The following is a 16,564-nucleotide window of genomic DNA, read 5'->3' on the forward strand; positions in this document are numbered from 1 at the left end:
GTCTTCCCAGATGCCCAGGGGCCTAGCCTGTACCGTGGCGTCCCGTGTTCCTCTACAGGGCCCCCCTAAAGCTTGTCTTTCCTGGACATACTCTGAAGCTAACCAAATCTCATCTTTTAACAATTGTTACTACCCTGTATCCTATTACTTACGGACCTGTTTTTGTTTTGCTTTGTTTTGTTCTTGTTCTTGTTTTTGTTTTGCTGGGTGAAAGATAATAATGTGAAAAATCCATTTCTGATAAGTTGTTATTGGTGATAATAAATTTAGGGCAATGTCTGGCATATAAATGCTTCCTGAGAATATAAAACTATCTGGTAATCTCTCTAGGTCATATATATCTATGTCTATGTATCTATCTATCTATACTTATATATATATAAAATGTATATAGAATATATGTATATATATATATTCTAACAGGGGTTACTTGGAGACATTTCTTAAACTCTGGACAATGGCATTAAAATTAAGAAGTTCTAGCCCTATAGGAGATTATATTTTGGGGTATATTCTCCATTTATTAACTTTGTACCCTCATATAATTTCTGCTTATGGTTTGATGAGCTTGATCCTATGAGGTAGAGCTGATGTTATATGATGTTATATGAATATACATTGGGTCCAAAGTACACTGTTGAAAATTCAAGGCTTGTCAGGGAGGTTGACTATTTCTGGGCACTGGTACAAGCCCCAGAAAGAAAGATTAGTTACTTCTTTTCTTTGGTGATGACATGAATTAAATAGTATACCCTCGGATTAAAATTTGTCATCTATTCAACACAGAGTCCTTACTAAAGGCCTTAAAGCAAGTATAACCTATTAAGTGTAAAAACTGGGGAATGTTGACAGCTACCAAGCTCATGTAGCATTTACGCATTTTAAATGACGTGAGCAAACACGTCAGTCTGTCTGACCTACCTCTGTCCCCTTCTTGAGAACCTCCCATTGCTTCTAACAAATGGGAGGCAAGCCATTTGACCTCACCCTCCTGACAGCAGCTGATTGGAGCAGGGATGAAAGAGACAGCTAGAGAAAGAGAGACAAAGACAGGGAGAGACAGAGAGAAAAAAGAGTAAAATCAGAAGGTATCCAGACAGAAGCCAGTGACCTTGTGGTTCCAGTGAGGGAGAAAGAGAAAGAAAGGAAAAAAGAGAGCACACATCTTAATTCCAGAGAGCTTTTAGATTTCTTCTTCCGGTTCTGTGGGCAGCCCAGATTTACTCTGTATCTTAATTCTGTGAGATAATCTGTGTAACAGAGGAGGTTGATTTCCATAGCAGCGCTATCCAGTAAAAATAGAATGTAAGCCATGTATGTAATTTAAAATTTTCTAGTGAGTATGGTAAAAGAGTAAAAAGAAACTGGTGAAATTGATTTTAACAGTATAGTTTATTTAATCCAATCTATTCCTGGTATTGCCATTTCAATATGTAATCAGTATAGAAATTATCAGTGGGATATCTGCATCCTTCTTTCCAAACTAAGTCGTATCAAAATCTGGTGTGCATGTTATACTTACGGCGCACTAGCTCAACTTGAATGAGCCACATTCCAAGTGCTCCACAGCGATATGTGGCAGGTGGCCACCATATTGGACAGTGCAGGGATAGAACAATTCCTGGGAAGCAGCTCTGCTACCGGAGACTTCATTTCCTGGCTACCTGCATCAAGGAAGGGCCAGGTAATTAGGCATTGGAAGTAGAAGTTATGTATGTCACTTTTAAACCAACGTGGTTAAGAAGCAAATATGGCTTCTCCATTCTCTGTCCCCTTTCACCAGTTGGAGGCAAATGGACATGGAGCCTATGAAAGATGGTACAAGAAGGAAGAAGCTTTGGTCTTTAAATCATTACTTTGAAGAGAGCCTGCCATCAACTGGAAATATTTGTTTTGGATGTTGAACAAGCAAAGCATAAATTCGTTTGTTCACTTGAACAGCTTTACATTTTGGGGTTTATTTTTTAAGCCATTCCTGTAGCCTATCTACATTTTCCTGTACCTGTGTTAAATGGTTCTTCTATTTCTTGCAGCAAGTGACACCCTAACACATGTATGTGAATATCCGGGTAGGCAAGGCTTTGGAGATGAGTGATTCGTCTGTGTGTATTTTATCTGAGACATTTTTAGTCTGCAGACTTTATTTGGAAAAATAAAGCACTGAAAACAAAAGAGAGGAGGACATGGATAAGTTATAAAACTCTCAGAAGAAAACATATGACAAAAGCTTCCTAATGTTGGATTTGGCAATGATTTCTTGGATGTGACACCAAACGGACAGGCAATAAAAGAAAAAATAGACAAATCAGACTTCATAAAAATAAAAACTTTTGTGTGCCAATACTCAGTATTAACAGAATCAAAAGAATGTTTGGGAGAGAATGGGAGAGAATATTTGCAAGTTATATATCTGATGAAAGGTTAATATTAAGAATATATAAAGAACACCTAAAACTCAACAACAAAACCAAACAACCCAATTCAAAGATGGGCTTGAATAGACATTTCTCTAAAGAAGGTATTCGAATGGCCAATAAACACATGGAAAGGTGCTCAACATCACTAATCATGAGGTAAATGCAGATCAAAGCTGCTGTGAGATGCCCCCTCCTACCCACAAAGATGGCCACTATAAAAAACAAACAAACAAACAGAAAATAACAAGGGTTAGTGAGGATGTGGAGAAACTGGAACTTTTGTGCACTGTTGGTGGGAATGTAAAATAAGATAGCCTTGTGGAAAGCAATATGGCTGTTCCTTAAAAAAATTTAAAAATACGATTACCGTATGATTTAGCAATTCCACTTCTGGGTATATACCCCAAAGAATCGAGAGCAGGGCCTTGAAGAGATGTTTTTATAACCATGTTCACAGCAGCATTATTCACAATAGCTAAAATGTGGAAGCAACCCAAGTGTCTATTGACAGATGACTGGATAAATAAAATGTAGTATATTATTGTCTTTTTTTTTTAAAGATTTTATTTATTTATTTGACAGAAACACAGTGAGAGAGGGAACACAAGCAGAGGGAGAGGCAGAGGGAGAAGCAGGCTTTCCGCTGAGCAGGGAGCCTGATGCGGGGCTCGATCCCAGGACCCTGAGATTATGACCTGAGCAGAAGGCAGATGCTTAACGACTGAGCCACCCAGGTGCCCCTATTATTCAGTCTTAAATAAGGAAGGAATAGTTAGATAATGGCATAATTATTTAAGTTTTTTCATTGTACAAACATAATTATGACAAAGTACTAAAAGCTCCAAAGCTAGTGTGTTAGGTAATGTGATAACCGTGCAAGAAATATGTCTGTATGTTTGTGGAGGAAAAGTCTGAAGCTTTGAGTTGTTCAGTAGTTTCCTCAAGGTCATTTGCCCAGTACTAAAGTAGGGTTTCTCAGCTTCAACATTATTCACGTTTTGAATTGGAGGATTCTTTGTTGTGGGGGGCTATCCTGTGCATGGTAGGATGTTTACCAACATGTCTGGGCTCTACCAGATACTAGCACCTCTCTCCCCTCATGGGATAACAGGCATTGCCAAATGTGCCCATGCTTTAACACTGCAAAGTTACTAAGGGAGTTCTGGCAAAGTTCCTGCTTTAGAACTGTGGTTTCAGAAAATGAGTGGGCAGGGCAAGATAAGATCAATATGGTAGGCTCTCATATACCGAATTATCAAAACAAGAACAAAGATAGAAGTCTGGTCATAGAAAAGAGCTCAAGTCTCACCACTTTTACTCCCATCAGAGCAGTGTTAGGCGATTGAACTAGGACAGTTTCTTCAGATAGTAAAACACGATCTACACTAGGACTTTGTTGGGGGTTAAGCCTCCAGGAGGAGGTGCAGTGACTAGAAGTCCATGAGAATAGACAAGTGGGCAGGTCATGACAATGTAGCATAGAATCATTCCAGTTGGGACAACTTAGAAAAGTATCATGGAAGAGTCCTCTGAGTGAGGGTGATTTGTTTGTTTGTTTTAAGATCTATTTATTTATTTTAGAGAAAGCACGAGTGGGAGGGGCAGAGGGAGAGAGAATCTCAAGCGAACTCCCTGCTGAGCACTGAGCCTGATGCAGAGCTTGATCTCATGACCCTGAGACCACCACCAGAGCCGAAACCAAGAGTTGGATGCTTAACCGACTGCACCACCCAGGTGCCCCAAGGATGTTTTTTTAAAGACAAAACTCAATGGTTGTAAGGGGCAGAACTCCCCTCAAATTAATTCCAATTGAAAGGGAAGTTTATTTTTAGGACTGAGCTCTCACATCAATGAGATACAGTGAGGAACAGAGCTGCATCCCAGGAGCTGCCCCCAGGAGCTGCCAAGGACCACCGCTGGTTTTTCTTTCAGTGGTGTCATAATTATTCTGTGCATAATTTCACGGGCATGCTCTCTTCCATTTGGCAAACCAATTTTCTTTGCTTATTCCTGGTTTCTGATCCTTCATAACTTTGGCACATGGCCTTGGGTTGACATGGTACTGACTTAAGAATAGACCCTAGATGGGATTTTATATAACGTTCTGTGTTGAACTGACTGCTAATTCCAGATTCCCAGGAAAAGCATCTGATTGGTCCAGTTTGGGTCAGCTATTTACTCTACACAATTTATTCAACTGAGAGTAGGGATGGAGACACATGATAAAATCACTGTAACCTACACCTACCTATTCTTTTAGCAGCCCTAGAATAGTAGGGTGGATCCTGGCAATTCCCAGGAAAGGGAGTTTGGAAAGACATATTTCTGAACCATACCTACCACAGTCTTAAAGTGTGAATAGAATATGGAAGAAATTTACTGCTGGAAGAGGAAATGGTATGGATAAAGGTGATATATATATATAAATATATATATATGTATTCAGTAAATTTTCTAGATTAATTAAGCTCTGAGGTTTGGGGATCACTGTATAGTCTGGATTCACTGTAGCCCAAGGTTCATGTAGGGAACAATTAGGTAATGAGGATGGAAATATCAGATGGTATCAGATCATCAAGGGCATTAAGCATTTGGCTGAAGCATCTAGATTTTTCAGGGTGTCCATTACCTCTGAAGACACATTGTGGAGAGAAGCTGCCATGTTTCTCTAGAAAATATTTTTCGTTCTCTGGTAAACCCTTGACTCCAGAGTCAAGGAGCAGGGTAATTCGATCTTACAGTGTGTTGAGAGGGAAATCAAGCCATGACATGAAATAATCTCGATATAAGGCAACTGGAATAGAAGTTTGCTTAGGAAGCTCGTGAGAAAGATAGACCATCTGATACCCTAACTCTTTATAAATAAAGTTAGATTACTGGAAATAATTTGATTAAGTCAAGCCAAGAAACCAAAAGCCATTTTACTACAACTACAGACAACAAGCTGCTTCTATGGGCTCACATTGTGTTAAGCATTTGTGTGAATGCAGGAGGGTAAGTGAATGAAAGTTCTATTCACTATCTAGTAAACATGTATTACCTTTCTCTTTCAGGGTCTAGAATCACCAAATCCTAGAGTTGGAGGGCCTTCAAAATCCATGCTAGAGATAGTCTCCTCTGATCCTTACCTATTACTCCTGTGTTATCAGAGGCTACTTGGTAACATCCAGCTGGAACTTACCTGAGTCCAGCACCTGAGCTCAGATTATAGAGCCCTCTGACTATGAGGAATGGACAGGCAGGTCCATGCACAAAAGTATGTTGGCTTAGATCTTTTATTTTAGGACTTAGAGTCCACATTAGAATATCAAAAATGTTTGTAAACTACGTGTCTCTACAGAGAATAAAAATCTATTCTAGGATTTAATAAGCCTGCTTCTTTCTTCGAATTTAATGCTAATGGTAAACTGAAAAAAATTTCTAGTGACAGATAATTGGTGATAATGGTTACTGGTCTTTATATAGTCTTTCACCCAAACAGATGGTAAAGAGCTTAAAAAATGAATGCTCTAAGGCATAATTTCTCCTCCTTCTTAAATAAAAGTTCCTCTAGGGTCAATGACAGTTTGTATTTAATACATTGCATTATGTTACCCATACTAAATGACAATTTCCGGGCAATTCAGTTTGTCTGTTAATTTGCTTAGCAATTAGCTTTGAATGGCTTTCTACCCTGGGTACATCACAAATGTATGAATGCATGTATGCCTTATTTATTTTTCTTAGTCATTTATTTAACTTTTATAAACCTCTGTAGTTACCATCGGGGATGACTTCTAGGTCACAGTAGGCTCTGGTCACTTAGCAGCCTCTCTCAGTGGCCCACAAAGTCCCTGCCTCCATGAAGGAAGCTAGCCTCTTGTGACATACAGGGAAAGAGCCAGATTTGAGATCTGTAGGGGTTCCTGGATCCCTGGAACCTTATATTAGGATGCATTTTCTGGGTGTCTTGTTTCTTCTTTAACATAGAGTTTTAAAGACATAATATTAAGGAGGCATCAACATTCGATCAAAATGTACCATATATTAAATTGTGAAAGGGAGCACTGAGACTCTTTCCCCACCTTCTTCGTCCTTCCCTTCCCCTGTCTTCTCTCTTGGGAAGGGTATTCAGGCCTTGTGTTACTCACTGTCTTGTTCGCATGGGATGCTCCATGATGTGATCTAGGGAAAAGTCAGCTCCCTGCTTTCTAGGCCTAATAAGCCTAGGATTTTAACTTGCAGGAAATAAAGTCAAAGTTACATTAATGGGAAGAATATGAATTTTTATTCTAGACCCCCAGTCCAACTTTTGGAATGAAATGCATCTTTGTGTTGGTAGTTGTGTTTGCTTTTGCTTCTCTTGCAGAGGAGGTGTAGGTAGGGGGTTGTGGCCAAGAAGACTCCCACTTTCCCTCTCTTCTACCCCTCCCCAACTTCCAGTTCCTTCCCTTGCCTGGGGCAGACTTTCATAGCCTGAGTTGGAATGCAGGTCTTTCCTCTTTAAAGCCAGAAGATACTGGATGGCTAGGGTTGAAAGCAGAAGAGGTGCTGTGGTTTGAGGGCCCAGGACTGGCCATCTGGATTGGAATCCCATAGTTTGTGACATCAGAATGTCATTCTATGCCTGGAGCTTCAGCTTCTTTCTATGTAAAATAGGGTTAATAATTAATTCCCTTGAGCATTACATAAAATACTAAAGCCATAGTGCCTGGCATAGAGTATAAATTCTACCCATGTTATGTTTTATTGTGATTGTTATCATTGGCATTCAATGCCTGGGTTTATGATTTACCTGGTTATTTCTCTAGGGAGTGGTGAAAAGTACTGGAAAAAGGTAAGGGAGGAGTTATTAGAGAGGACGGGGTTAGAGGGAGAGCTTAGAGGTGGGGACAAGGGATACCCAGCTTGGGTACCCTCTGAAAGCCTGAGATGCTTCCTCATGGGGTTAATCCCCCTGCCCGGGAAGTGAGACATGAAATCTTAACCACAGTGAAGCTTAGGGAACTGAGCATCTAGACAAGAGGTAGAATGTTTGATCCCACACCCTCTCCCTACACTCCCTATTCAGTGCAGCCTTGGAATGAACACCAGGGACTTGGCAATAAAGACCTGCTTCGGAAGCTACAAATTCATATGCCTTCAGGGACCACAGATGTATCGTGAATGTCGAATGTGGTTGGAGGCAGCCACGTGTAAGACAGCTGGGGATTGTGGTGAGGGTGTGTCTTAAAGACCTTCAGATTCAAATATTTATTTATTTATTTATTTATTTTAAAGATTTTATTTATTTATTTGACAGAGAGAGACACAGCGAGAGAGGGAACACAAGCAGGGGGAGGGGGAGAGGGAGAAGCAGGCTCCCCGCAGAGCAGGGAGCCCGATGTGGGACTCGATCCCAGGACCCTGGGATCATGACCTGAGCCGAAGGCAGTCGCTCAACCGACTGAGCCACCCAGGCACCCCAGATTCAAATATTTAAAAAAAAAATTGCCCTCTGTACCAAATGGTTCTGCACATCTTTGTTTTCTTTTTGTTTTGTTTTGTTTTGTTTTGAGATTTACTTAACTCTTCAAGTTTTTATTAATATTCCTAAAATTATAGAGAATCTCGCCTTAGTTTGGAGGGCATCTTTTGGTAAAACTGAACTAAAACAATGACAGTGCTTTTATTTACAAATACCTTAAATTTTATATATATGTATAGGAAATATCCATATTTCTCCTTAAAAATGTATGTATATATATATATATATATATATGTATATACATATATACACATACATATATAGATTCCCAAAAGAGGACTTACTGTGAGTAATAAATAAATAACAAAAAGAGATTTATTCTAAAGAATTGGCTCATGTGGTTATGGAGGCTGGCACATCCCAAGCTCTGCGGTAAGCAAGCTGGAGACCTAGGAGGGCTGATGATGGCGTTCCAGTCCAAGGCCTGGCAGGCTCAAGCCCCTGGAATAACCAATGTGTGAGTTTGAATAAAACAACAGCCCAGTTTGAAGGCGTCAGACAGGAGAAAAATCTCTTTTACTCGGGTGCCCAGACATATAATCAAACATTATTTTTGGTGTTTCTGTGAAGGTATTTGGGGATGAGATTAACATTTACATCAGTAGACTGAGTAAGAGATGAGGAAGATTGCCCTTCTTAATGTAAGTGGGCCTCATCCAGTTAGTTGAAGGCTTGATGGTACAGAAGGACTGACGCATCCCAGAAGGTATTCTTACAGATATTTTTAATGCATAGATATGGTTATATGTATACCCTTTTGTGTTTTACACAAATGGGATCCTATAATACCTATTGGATTATAATTTGTATTTTTCACTTGATGATATATTTTGGAGATCTACCTGTGTCTTTTTAAGGAAAGCACAATATTCTATCATTTGGTTGTACCTTGATTTAACTTAACCAACTGAGAATTGATGTATATATTGGTTGTGTCCAGTTACTTGCTATTTCCAATAATGCTACAATTAACACAATTGTAAATATAAGTTTATGTACCTGTGTAAGTATGTAAGTAGGATAAATTCCTGAATAAATTCTCATTATCAGTTTTATTTAGTTGTAATTTATGTGCTAAAAATGTCTGGTGGTTGAATTTTTTCTTTATCCAATGTAAACAAATAGGAATTTATTATACAGGCAAAATAAGTCCCAATATTTTAAAAAGATCAATTTCTGGCAAGTGAGTGGTGTCAGGGAACACAGAGCTCTAAGTCTATGTGTATTGGATGGCCTTCTTTATACATTAGTGATTATGTTAAGAATCAGTGAGGGGCACCTGGGTGGCTCAGTCGGTTAATCGGCTGCCTTCAGCTCAGGTCATGATCCCAGAGTCCTGGGATCAAACCCCACGTCGGGCTCCCTGCTCAGTGGAGAGTCTGCTTCTCCCTCTCCCTGCCTCTGCCTACTTGTGCTCTCTATCTCTCTGTCAAATAAATAAATAAAATCTTAAAAAAAAAAAAGAAAAAAGAATCAGTGAAAGTACTGTAGTTATATACATGATAGACTGGACCTTACTTTTGTGCTTTCTATGAAAACAGATTTAACTAGTTCAAAAATTGTGTAAACAAACATATTCTACCTACTTAAGAATAAACTTAGGATCATCTTCTGTTTGCATACTGTGTTCTAATTACGAATTATTCTTAAAATACCATGTTAAAGTGAGAGAAAAAGCATTTCTTTAAAAGGATTCTATAATTTAGGCTGAGACCCCAATGGCCACCAGAATTCTGAAAAAGGAAAAATCTAGTAAAACAATATAAATGGCTTAACAATTTCTCTCCTTGAAAGGACTTGCTTTGTATGTACCTTGTTTAGTGTTGAGCAAATTGCCCTTGTTTTACTTGGAGTTTTTATCAATCTTCCTAAAATTATAGAGAATCTCTCCTTAGTTTGGAGGGCATCTTTTGGTAAAGTTGAGCTAAAACAACGACAATGCTTTTATTTACAAATACCTTCTTCTTTTTTATTATAATGATACTGCACCTTTCTTTCTTTCTTTTTTTTTTTTTTTTACATCTTTACTGCAGAAAAATGAGCAAATATAGATGAGCACAAAGAAGCTAAGACTGCCCACCATCCACAGGTCAGAGACAGCTGCTATTAACATCCCTCCACATCCTCTTCTTTTCAAGTTTATACAGTAACAACGATGAAGATGGGAGCATCTTACTGTGCTGCTTTTTAAGGTTTTCACTTTTGTGTCTATACTTACACTGTTAAAGAAATTATTTTTTTAAAAATTCTCTTTGCATTTATTGCTCCATGCTGTTTCTTTGGGGGGTAAAAATAATCAGTACAATTACAAGTTAATTCTCTATGAAAACTCATGTTGTATATTCCTTAGTTGTTTTTACAAAACGACCAAACTAAGTAAAATTATATTCTCTTCTGTTTGAAAATAGTTTGTGGAGGGGCGCCTGGGTGGCTCAGTTGGTTAAGCATCTGCCTTTGGCTCAGGGCATGTTCCCATCAAGCCCCGTGTCAGCTTCCTTGCTCAGCGGCCAGTCTGCTTCTCCCTCTCCCTCTGCTGCTCCCCTTGCTTGTGCTCTCTCTCAAATAAATAAATAATAAAATCTTAAAAAAAAAATAGTTTGTGGATAGGAAGTCATTGTGCCACATTTGGGGTGATGATATTATATAATTTTAGAAAAAGTTTTAATGTTATATTTTTGATCGTTCATTTTCTATTGACCAATTATTTTTTTACACTAGTATTCAGAATTTGTAGGAAGTAAGAAAATATTATTCAGAAACGTGTGAAATGGTAAGAATTAGGTGAACTTTAGTTGGAAGGAGACAAGATCCCTGGTCAAACTGTGTTGTGCCTTTACATTTCCTCCTCATACACACACACACACACGTTTTTTCCTCAGGTGAAATTATAAACTCAAAATAAGCACTAAGTGATGGAGTAAAAAGTGATGTCACAACACATCTATCCCCAGAGGGCATTGTATTAGTGAAAGAAGGTTCTACTCATTTCTTCATGATGTTCAACTTATCAAGGAAAAAGCAGTTCTTGTTATGTGGTCACACTTACAAACATCAACTCTTTCTCCACACCTGCTTTTTAAAATTATTTATTTATTTATTTTAAAAATAGGTTTAAAGTTTATTTTTTTATTTTTAGTAATCTGTATACCCAATGTGGGCCTCAAACCCATGACTCCAAGACCAAGAGTTGAATGATGTTCCAACTGAGCCAGCCCGGTGCCCCTCCACACCTGCTTTCTTTTAATTACCAATTGCTTTCTCATTATTGTTCAGAGGCCTGCTAGGGCAGCTCTAGGTACTTTAGAGATTTTGCGGGGGTGGGGGAAGGAACTAGAGCATAGGGAAGAACCGCTAATCTGGAAATAAAGAGACTCCTAAATAATGGTTTAAGAAGCTTGGATCTCCATCAGGAACAGGGGAAGTTTCTGGGCCAGGGCTCACAGAAAGTTTTGGACTCTGAGTAATAAATTCATTTGAAAAAAAATAAATAAATAAAAATAAATAAATAAATAAAATAATAAATATTTGTATATCGTATTTTTATTGTATACTTTCTAAAATTGAAATATAATTCATGTACCATAAATTGACTCCTTGAAAGTATACAATTCAGTGGTTTCTTATATATTCATAGAGTCGTGCAGCCATCACCATGACCTTAATTTCAAACCATTTTCCTCAGCCCTGTCCCCATTAGCAGTGACTCTGTAGTCCTCCCCCCCCCGCCCCTCGCCCCCTCCCCATCTTGCAACCACTAATCTTTCTTTATGGATCCACCTACTACTCTGGACATTTCATATAAGTGGATTCATTTCATGTGGTATTTTTGTGTCTGGCTTCTATCATTTAGTATAAAGTTTTGAAGGTTCATCCATGTTGTAACATGTCTCAGTAGTTCCTTCCTTTTTGATGGCTAAATAATATTCCACGATGTGGCTATGCTATTTTTGTTTATCCATTCCTCAGTTGATGGATCTTTGACTTCGTTATTTTCACTTTTTGGCTATTATGAATAACGCTGCTATGAACATTCATGTACAAGTTTTTGTTTGTCTATGACGTTTTCCTATTTATTCAGTGTTCTCAGATCTGATTTGGGCATCATGAATGCTTTGTGAGATATGGCAGCTTTTGGTATTTCCATTGCATAGGGAAACAGAGGATCCTGGATAAAATTGCCTCATACAAGCTGGAGTCAGCATTCGAATCCAGTTCTATTTTTAAGAATTGCTGAAAGAATGTCAAAAGAAGCACTCTATTCTCAAAGAAAGATGAAATTTGTTGTCTATTTTTAGTCTGGTGAAGATGGGGATGTATTTACCCATGCCTATCGGAAAAGCAATGCCGAGACTAATTTACAGATTCCAGAAGAAAATGTTTCCCTAACAAGTGGCCAACATTTCTTAAAACAGAATTAAAACAAAATTACACCCAGGCTGTTGTATAGGTACAGGCAGTTTTGTTCTTTGTTATTTCGTGATTTTACTTTCAAGGAAAATTCCAAAGACAGATTGTAGCTGTTTGCAGTTCTAATGGTTCTCGGAAAGAAACAGCTCCAGATTATTTTTTCTCCTAATTGTCATGCATCTTCTCTTGGAGACATGTTTATGACTCGATTTAAATCTTAACACAGTCTATTAATATTTCAGATTTGGCATCAGACACATGAAATAGTATTATTCATGCAAACCTTGCCAAAAGCATTCTATGAGTCAAAACAACTAAATTAATACAGTCCTTTATGATCGTTTGAGTCATCAAATATCAAAGTTTTGCAAGGGACTTTGGAAACAGTTTAATTCAAATTTTTTGCCCAATGCATGTGTTCTGGTCTATGAATTCAGTCCCCTTTGTGAAATCACTATCTGCATTACAGTCAACAAACACTGAGCCCTCAGAGCTGGAAGAACTGAACTGGACCTATAAGATTTATAAAGCATCCTGCACATATTCTCAGCACTTGGGCAGTTAATGAGGTGTATACAAAGTAGAAGTCAAGCCAGACAAAAGTAGAATTAAAATTAATATTTAGAATACTACCCACCCATAGGCATGTAATTGGTGGGGTAACAATGCGTGGGATAGGTAAAAAGTTTAGATATTGGGATTAGGTCATGGTCTTTCAGTGGGACTGGGTCATATTATTAGCCAGTTTTGTAAGGATCAATAGGTTTTCTTTCAACATGAAACTATTGAGCAATTATTTTGAAGGTGGAGTCAAAAAGTCCTCCTGACTGTTTGGATGTGGGTGTAACAGATAAAAGAGTCAAGGATGCCTCCAATATTGGTTTCTGACCTGGGCCACGTACGGATGGAGCTGCCATCGATGGAGGTGGGGGGGTTCTGTGGTGAAGCAGGTTTGTGCGAGATGATCAAGAGTCAGTCCTCTGCTCTGGGCAGGCACTTGGGACGCCCCAGTGAACAAAAGAAGCAAAGATTCCTGCACCTGCCATGACATTCTCATGGAGGGTGGGGGACAAAAACAGGATCCATAAGAAAATTCTATAGATGTTAGAAGGGATGAGAGAGAAGAGAAAGTATAGAGCAAGGAATGGGGATCAAGAGGGCTGGTGTGGGGGTTGGGGGAGGTATCTGGAAGAAGAGCCTTTCAAGAGGTGGAAACTGTTCAAGTGCACTAAGACACATAGTGCCTGTTCGTTCCTCCTGGGAACATGGGGACATGAGTGTGTAGAACAGAGTAACTCAGGGAGAAGAGGAGAAATCTGATGGGCTAAGGGGTGGGTCCCGTAGGGCCTGATGGATGGTTGCCAGGACTTTGGTTTGTACTACTCCAGTCCAAACAGGAAATCTTTAGTAGGTTTCCTACAGAGTGGTGACATGTTCTGAATCGCTCCGGCTGCTGGGTTGAGAAGAGACTCCAGGAAGGCGGAACAGACTCATGTGCAAGCAGAGAGACATTTAAAAATGCTATTGTAGTAATCTAGACGAGAAGATGATGGATTCTGAAAGGAGAGCCAACAGGATTTCCTTACAGATTAAACGTGGGGTGTGACAGAAAAGGGAATCAGGATGACTGCAAGGTTTTTGACCCGACCGACTGGAAGGGTGGAGTTGCCATCAGTGAAATAGGGGACCCTGGAGAAGAGGAGTTCTATAGCGGAGGGTCAGGAGTTGTTTTGTATGCCAGCATGAGACAATTATTCGACATCCAAGTGATACGAGCACTATGGGAGAAGGAGCATCCATGGGTGACAGGCTGCAGGGGACACGGCGTCCTCAGGGAAGAGCTGACTTACAGATCTAGTGAGAAAAAGAAGAACCATTCAGAGAGGCTTGTTGATGTAGGGATTATACAAAGGATGGATTGTGCCTCGAGGAGGGCAGTGTGGGAAGGGTTCAGAGAGTTGAGGGGGAATGGAAGATGGGGTCAGATAGGGGCCAAGCAGAGCCTTGGGGGGTACAGTGAGGAAGATTCCAGATGACCTGAAAGTCTGGGCCTTATTAGGGTGATTGACAGGCACAAGGATATGGGACATAATGAGATTTGTCCTGGCGGATTCAAGGCAGTGGTGCTGAGGCTTTGAATGTCAGCGTCTGGGCAAAGGGGGGTGTCTGGGGCTTTCTTTTGACCTTGTTGGAGGTGATCAAAGCAAGATGCTTTCCTCTGACCCCGTTGATGTGTTTAAGAGCCTCTGGGGAAGATGGAACTGCCCTAGCAAGTGCCCCCTATTGAGTCTGATTTATGGAGGTAGAGGGCATGGGATATTTGAGATGGTATTATATTTAAAACAGGCTAAGCAGTGTGGGGCACAGAGAAGGCATGTGGGTGTTGCCCTTAAACTATTTGTGATTATTATGTTAAAATTGAAATAATAGTTTCATCATAGTCTAAAATAGTGGCAGTCTGTATCACTTGGATATATCTCAGAAGAATCCCTCAGAGAGGGCATTTTGTCCGTGATATTCTTCAAGATGGCCAGTGTTTTTATGAGCACATTATTTTTAAAGGCACTAATTGGCAGTCAAAAAACTCAAGTTCAAGGTTTTTTTGTTTTTGTTTTTGTTTTTGTTTTTTAAGATTTTATTTATTTGAGAGAGAGAGCACAAGAAGGGGGAGCGGCAGAGGGAGAGGGAGAAGCAGGCTCTTTATTCATTGGGGATCCCCTGGGGGGACCCCAGGATCATGACCTGAGCCAAAGAAAGACACTTAACCGACTGAGCTACCCAGGTGCTCCTTAAGTTCAGGTTTCACTTTTTAGTTTAGTAATTGTGAATTTTATATTCTTTGTTTATTCATTTTTAATATCTCTTGATAATGGTATAATGAAATCTTCCTCACAGACAAATGAACAAGTGTAATAATGCATGCAAAGAAGTATTATAAAGAAGCCAGTGGTATCATAGAAATATAAGGTGGTATTATGGTGAGAAATGTTTAATGTTTTTCTGTATATTTAATCTGTGAGTACTATGGGAGCCTCAAAAACACACTTTAAAAAACTCAGCACACCCTGTGCTGCATCCACAGGAGCTTGAGGAACCAGCAATGGTACTTTGAAACTGGCAATCTCTTCTAGGATTTAGTTATATAATAAAGAAAAAAAAATAATATTCAAAAGAGAATTGTCATCATTTGTTTTATTTAGCAACGTGGACTATAAAAAATGATAACAATTTTAATATTTTTACATGCACTGAAAGTTATTATGAAGTATTTTCTTTTCAAAGGAAAATTATAAACATTATAGGATTTTATTCTTAATGTATTTTAATTAAATACTTCAGAAAGAAAAAGAAGTGGTGTTTTGTTTTTGTTTTGTTTTTAATTTTGACATTTTGTTTTTCCACTTTATATCCTGGCTCTACTTCCCTAATGTTAAATGATAGGATTTGGTCACTAAATAAATGATCACCTGCAGTCAGTGTTCCAAATGGATGGTAGATGTGGTATTGAGGGCCCAGGGATTCTATTCTGTTTTTTAGTACAGGAACTTACTTGGCGGCTCAGAATGAAGGGCAAGCAAGGCTACAGACAGTGGGTAGGATGGAATCTGACTATAATCCCCAGTTAATCCCTGTATGGGCCAGCAATCAAACACAATTTTCTCAAAGTCAGTTCTGGAATATTCTCCCTGTTACCACTCCCTCCCAATTTTGAATGTATGATAGTTTAAGCACACAATGACATCCTTTACATTTGAGATAAAAATACTGATGGGTGAAAAACCCAAAGCCACAACTAGTTCAAGGTGAGCAGTTACTCAAGAGTTAGAATTAGCCATCTGGGTGATGGACCCCTATTCTGCAAATGAGCCCCCCAAATTTTCACTTGTAGCTCTTCTCAACAGAGGATAGAAGTAAGTGGATTCACTTAACAGTTCTGCTCTGCCCACTACACAGAGCACCATGATGCACAGGCTCCTAGGGCTGGAACCACTCTTTCTCGTTTTATTTTCATTGAAATATAGTTGACATACCCGATTATATTGGTTTCAGGTGTACAGCATAGTGATTTGACTATCCTGTGCATTACACAATGCTCCCCACAGTAAGTGTAGTCACCATCTGGAACCACTCTTGAGAGACTGTCTACTCTTTTTTTTTTTTTTTTTTTTTAAAAGTTTTTTTTTTTGTTTGAGAGAGAGAGAGAGCACAAGCAGGGGGAGCAGCAGAGGGAGAG

The sequence above is a fragment of the Neomonachus schauinslandi genome, chromosome 3, assembly GCF_002201575.2.
Source record: "Neomonachus schauinslandi chromosome 3, ASM220157v2, whole genome shotgun sequence".
Classification (NCBI taxonomy): Eukaryota; Metazoa; Chordata; class Mammalia; order Carnivora; family Phocidae; genus Neomonachus; species Neomonachus schauinslandi.